Source organism: Podarcis tiliguerta (assembly GCF_965153285.1).
Source record: "Podarcis tiliguerta genome assembly, chromosome: 12".
Lineage (NCBI taxonomy): Eukaryota > Metazoa > Chordata > Lepidosauria > Squamata > Lacertidae > Podarcis > Podarcis tiliguerta.
The window spans coordinates 299,242-305,867 of NC_139545.1; the positions used below are offsets into that span (position 1 = coordinate 299,242).

A 6,626-nucleotide genomic window follows, 5' to 3' on the forward strand; every position below is an offset into this window, starting at 1 on the left:
TCAGTTTTTGCATTTGGTGCATTTATATACCACCTTTCTTCCTAGGAGCACAAGGTGGTGCACGCAGTTTTCCTCCTCTCCATTTTATCTTCCAAACAACCCTGTGAGGTTGCTTAGGTTACCTGATCTGTGGCACTTTCCCCAGACCACCCCCACTCTTCTCAAGCAGAATTCACCCACCCACAGGGGCTACCCTGTGCATGTCAACCTGCCGGGCCAGACAGAGCCTATAGCAAAGTATGAATTTTATTGAGAGCCTGGTGAACAATCATACATAACATGGCAGCTTCAGAAACATATTCAAGTTCCACCACAAGTTTGCCTCACACACAGAATCCGATGTAGCTCTGTGTGGAATGACATTGCTTTTCATAGTCACCAGCCTACTGCACAGGGTTACATTTAGTGGACCAATGTGTGGGAGAAGTGCTCTGAAGATTGCACTGTTAATTGCATTTTACTGGTCTTTTTATTAGATTAATAAGAAAATGCCCACCAAATGGGACATGCATAAAGGCCCTGGCAGGATCCACCACTAACCTCTTCCTTGCGTTTGGCTTCATCTGGCACTCAAATATGATGAGGAATGGGCAGCTGAGTCAGGGAGCTGCCATTTTAATCTTTTCAATGCTCCCAACACAGCTCTGCTCCCAGTTGGCACCACTTCAATTTCCCACACTGCCCTAGAATTAAACACCGTTATTGTGAGAGATTTAAATGGTGGCTCCATCAGGGGATGCTGCCTGTTCCCAAGGAAGGAGCTTTGCTGAGGTCCCCCTTAAACCTGTGTGGATGTGGCAGCAGAAACATGCAAATACTGTCAATAAATGCCACTCTCAGCTTCACCTTTCTCTCCTTTAAATCTCCCCCCTTCCTTTGCATAGGAACCCTTGACACTATCTGCTAACTCTCAGGCCCAGGCCTCCCCCTCTTCTCATTTTAGCTGTAGCACATCTTGCGTTTCATTTTCCAGAAGGAAAAAGCTGAGCCTTTGTGACATCAGTAGTCGTGACAGCAATCCTCACTCTTCTGAGGCTTCTTACCTCACCCCTGGCATGGGTTGCTAAGCATGCATATTTGTTGTGAGTTAAGGATAGGGACAGGGGACGCGGGTGGCGCTGTGGGTAAAAGCCTTAGCACTTAGGGCTTGCCGATCGAAAGGTCGGCGGTTCGAATCCCCGCGGCGGGGTGCGCTCCCGTTGTTCGGTCCCAGCGCCTGCCAACCTAGCAGTTCGAAAGCACAAATAAGTGCAAGTAGATAAATAGGGACCGCTTACTAGCGGGAAGGTAAACAGCGTTTCCGTGTGCGGCTCTGGCTCGCCAGAGCAGCGATGTCACGCTGGCCACGTGACCCGGAAATGTCTTCGGACAGCGCTGGCCCCCGGCCTCTTTGAGTGAGATGGGCGCACAACCCTAGAGTCTGTCAAGACTGGCCCGTACGGGCAGGGGTACCTTTACCTTTAAGGATAGGGACTGGTATAATGACTGGTGACATCCCAAACCCAATACCTTCTCCTCCAAAGCAGGGGAAACCAGTCCTATTCCCCATGGCAGGTCCTAGAGGGAGGCATTTGGGGTGAGTTCTCCTGCAGATGAAAAGCTGCAGGTTCACATACTCAACTCTGCTCCCTTCCCTTCCTGCTCAGGTTCAGAGTGGTAGCTCTGCTTGCACAATGGAATCAGTTCCAAGGAAAAGGCAGACAAACTCACTTGTGCACAGTTGAGCATAGTAGTTTAATTTACTGAAATGGGAATGTTTAAATGTATAATGCTGCATGTTTAATGAAAGCACATTGAGCTTTAATTGGTAAATAGCTGATTCAAGTATGTTCCCCAGTAGTTCTCTTCTGGTTGGTTAACACATGAGAGGTACCCATTTATGGTCTCTATTTAGTGAAGGAGTGACCAGCAGGAATCTCCATTAACACTGAACAGTGCTAGAATCTCACTGAACGCTGTGGGGGGAGCAGTATGAATGCAAGCGCTCTCTCTAAGTGAATGAGGGAGAAAGCTGAGCAGGAACTGGTTGTCCTCTCCGAAAGAGAAGCAGAGAGATGACTGTAAGAGACAGCAACCTCTTCAAGGAGCTGCAAGGCCTAGAGGAAAGGGCAGGCCCAGGACAGGCTGGACAGAGGAAGAGACACGGATTGATCAATTTAACTGCAAGAATCTGTCATAAACCTAAATGAAGTTGAGCCTAGGCTTTGACTGTTTTCTAAACAGATCTTTTATCATCTGTTCTGAAGCCTTTGAATATTTAACAAGTGTTTGGACAATTTTTTAATTCCTGAAACAAGTCAGTCTTACTCATGTTTCAGCTTCATAAGGTAAAGGTACCCCTGCCTGTACGGGCCAGTCATGTCCGACTCTAGGGTTGTGCGCCCATCTCACTTAAGAGGCCAGGGGCCAGCGCTGTCTGGAGACACTTCCAGGTCACGTGGCCAGCGTGACGAAGCTGCTCTGGTGAGCCAGCACCAGCGCAGCACACGGAAACGCCATTTACCTTCCCACTATAAAGCGGTACCTATTTATCTACTTGCCCTTAAGGGTGCTTTTGAACTGCTAGGTGGGCAGGAGCTGGGACCGAAAGATGGGAGCTCACCCCGCTGCGGGGATTCGAACCGCCAACCATGCGATCAGCAAGCCCTAGGCACTGTGGTTTTACCCACAGCGCCACCCGCGTCCCCTTTCAGCTTCATAGTGGCACATTATTGCTACTCTCCAACATGCACTTGCAAGAATAAGGAACATGAGTATACAGATGATGACTTAGATGGTCTGGGGTTCAAGCTGTGGCAACTGCAGGTGGTGGGGGAGGGATTTAAAGGTAGGAAGAGTAGGAAGCACCATTACTTGTTGTGGGATAACCAGCTGCATATAACCAACATGCTTAAATCTAATTAATGCATTAAAGGGTTAATGTCATAGAGTAAGCTGTCCTGCCAGGCTTAGCAATGTCTACTTCCCTTACCTTGGGAGCAACATAATCAAGCCTATTGTGGTACCTTTAGTCAACCTGAGAAGCTCCCCATATGGAGACATTTGAGTTGGTTGCTGCAGCTCAGACCAGCCATTCTTGAGTTCCTGTACCAATAATTCAGGAACTTTCACCATTAAGCCAAGGTTTACTGCCTGTGCAACCTTTTCTGAAGCACATTAATCTGACCTATGGGGAATTTGTAAGTAAACCATTTTAAACTTGCCAAAATTGTGGTTTTTCCCTATGTTGGGAGAAGAGAGAAACTTTGGAATTCACCTTAAAGGACACATTCTAAGGTTTTACAGCTTATATTTCCATGCTTTTCTTTGCTGCATGTTTTAGGAGTCTAATTCTCTGCTTGGGTTCTCTCAACTAGGATCTTGGAATCCAATAATTGTCCTTTATACCTATATTATTTTTTCCTGCACCAACATTTGTGACTTTGGAAAGCAAATTTAGCAAACCACAGAGCCTAGGGCTTGCTGATCAGAAGGTCGATGGTTCGAATCCCCGCAATGGGGTGAGCTCCCATTGTTTGGTCCCAGCTTCTGCCCACCTAGCAGTTCGAAAGCACGTAAAAGTGCAAGTAGATAAATAGGTAGTTCTCTGGCGGGAAGGTAAACAGTGTTTCTGTGCGCTGCTCTGGTTCGCCAGAAGTGGCTTAGTCATGCTGTCCACACGACCTGGAAGCTGTCTGAGGACAAATGACAGCTCCCTTGGCCTATAGAGTGAGATGAGCACACAACCCCAGAATCATCCGTGACTGGACCTAACGGTCAGGGCTACCCTTACCTTTTTATATGTCCATTAGGAGGAGGAATGCAAATCAGATTAAAATGGTCGAGAACATTTCCAAGAACCCTGCCTCCCAAAGGAAGCCTATGTGGAACATGGCCCTCAAGTGGTTCAGGTGAGCAGAAATACAAATGTTTCCTCTGAAATCTCTGCACCCCACAAACTGTTTTTAGACAGTGAGCTAAATGTATTTGCTTAGCTTCATTACAAAATGCTTCAGGGGGATAGTCCTAGTAATAAGTGTCAAGGGACTGCCATCGGAACAGGGAAGGGAGGCAGAGGGGCCATTGGGATACAGGGCACCTCCAAAAATCTTGCAAAGCAGTTCCTCTTCCTGCAGTGAGGAAAGCCACACCTCCAGTGGGGAAGATGGGACGGGACCAGAGGAGGATGCTGAGAGCCCCAGCGCCGCTCCTCATCAGTCTGAGGGTGGGGAAAGCCACACCTTGAGGGTAAAGGAGGGGAAAGGGCTAGACAATGCTGCTGGGAGCCCCAGCACTGCTCCTTGCCAGGCCAGCCAGGAGGGAAACATGCCTCTTCCATCACCCACCTTGCGCAGAGGGGTAAAGCGCAAAGAAGGAAGTAAACAGCTGGGGGTGACTAAGTTCTTATGTTGGGGGAGAACCCAGAAGGCACCACTCCCAGATTCTGCTAGCAATTGAGGCAGACATGAACTTGTGGTTCTGCACTGTAAATAGTTTTGCACCAAAAAAACCCTGTAAAAGACAGGTCAGAGTCCTGCCTGGTTACTCACGAGCAACCACCACTGTCATCTGACAATAAGTAAATAAAATTCTCACAGTACCAACAATAATTGTGCTCGCTCAAGAAGAGTTCTCTGTTCCTGGTAGCATAACACAAAACCCATATTACAGCCATTCATTCTGCAAAGATGAGAGACGTCTAATCAGCAAAAAATAACAACTACAAGTGCCAATTAAGGTCTAAAGACATCTGGTATTTCAGTGTACTTGCTGTGCAATAAATTCAGTGCAATAAATTAAAAGTTGTTTTATATGTGCATGCTAAGGTCAAACATATTTTCTTCTAAGCATATCTTGCAATGAATGCAATGTTTTGAATGGGCTGCAAGATGGATGATGAGAGAGGGCTGAAGAATGCCACACAAAATGGATGCTGTTATTAATGAACTGTGCTGATCAATGAGCGAATGGAATATTCATGTTCTGGCAAAAATACTGTACCTGCAAGGAAGCATAAAGAATGGCTATTGTTATGTACTGAAGTTCTCACCCTGGGCCAGCAGGGGGATACTGTAGATAGTTCAGGTCCACATATGCAAATAAGGGATCGAAAGTGACGTTCAGTGATCGGATAGTTACAGAAAACGGTTACTGTTGCGTTCTAGTGGAGCTGTATATAAGCAGGCTGGCTGAACCCTTCAGTTCAGTCCTGTTCTGGTCTGTGAATAAACAAGGGCTGTTTGAAGAATCGCTGTGTCGTCTGATATGTTCACACACAACTTAACACTGGTGACGAAGGTGGGATCGATGGACATCAGAGCACAGCCAGAGGCGGCCACTCTCTGAGCGGAGCTGAATCACTGAGCTGAAACACCAAGCGAAATCACTGAAACAGAACCAATTCAGAGCTGACTGTTCTGGCTAGAGCATGGTGTTCCATCCATCGCCTCCACATCGGCATCAGAACCATGGCTTCACTTGTGCCTCTACCACCGTTTGCGCCAGCCTCTGAATCATGGGACTCCTACCTCACTCAGTTCGACTGCTACCTCCAAGCCAACGAGCTGACGTAAGTATCACCGAGCGTAAGCAGGGCCTATTCCTCAGCCTCTGTGGGCCTGAGGTGTTCGAGATGGCCCAAGCATTGGTTGCGCCTGTAGCAGTCCAGGCAACACTGTGGGACACGATTCAAGAGAAGCTCCACAACCACTATGCACCAAAGCCGTCCAAGATTGCTGCCCGCCATGCGTTCTACCACCGGAACAAGGCAGAGGGGGAGTCAATTAACAACTACACCGCCGCCCTCCGGAAGGACTGCACTGCGAGTTCCGAGACTTAGGCGATGCCCTGATGGGTTGAATCGTCTTTGGGGTCCAGGACATCCGTCTGCAATGGTGTCTCCTCGCCAAGCCAGACCTCACACTGCAGAAAGCCACTGAGAGGCTGTGGCCTCAGAAGCTGCTGAAAGCTCCACCCAGGAGATCCGCAAGGCCAGCAGCCCATGTCTTGCTAGGAAGACAGTTCCAGTGCATCATGAAGAGGCCAGCAGTGATGAGGCATCCTCCAGTGAAGACTATGATGTGCAGCAGACAAAGGGGGAGCGCGGGAAGTTCCAACAGAAGTCCAAGGGCCAATCGGAATGTGCCGGGTGTGGAGGCAACCATTCCTGTGCCAAGTGTTGATTCAGAGACGCCATCTGTCGGAAGTGTTCCAGAAGGAGCCACATCACTATGGTCTGCCGATCGGTTCCGTCTGACACCCCCCCCCCCTTCACCGACTCGCAAGTCCAAGTCTTCACTCCAGTCCGCCAAGGAACGCTGTTTCGCTCTCACCAACTGCCACTGCCCGTCTGGAACCACGATTGGCCAAACCGACTTGCCTATGTGACACAAGCTGAACTTCACTGTGCTCATTGAAGGAACTCCATGTGACATGGAGATCGACACCGGGTCTGCCCTGTCCATCGTGTCTTGGAGCACCATCAAAAGACTGGTACCCAAAGTGTCCAAAAGGCAACTCGACTCTCACCATGTACAGCTGAGAGACTACCAGGGAAACAACATTCCCGTGGTAGGAGTTGGCCAGTTCCAGATCACCTTCAAGGATTTTTTGGGCCTGCTCCGACTGGTGGTGGTCGAAGGTCAGCG

The 6,626-nt window shown here is 48.7% G+C and overlaps 1 long non-coding RNA gene across 1 annotated transcript; it reads left to right on the forward strand.

Annotated features, from left to right (window-relative positions):
• The first annotated feature begins 1,473 nt into the window (after positions 1-1,473).
• On the forward strand, positions 1,474-2,236 carry LOC310660701. The gene is made up of 2 exons (XR_014503612.1): positions 1,474-1,580; positions 1,900-2,236. It is a non-coding gene; the product is annotated as an uncharacterized lncRNA (long non-coding RNA).
• The last annotated feature ends 4,390 nt before the right edge of the window (positions 2,237-6,626 follow it).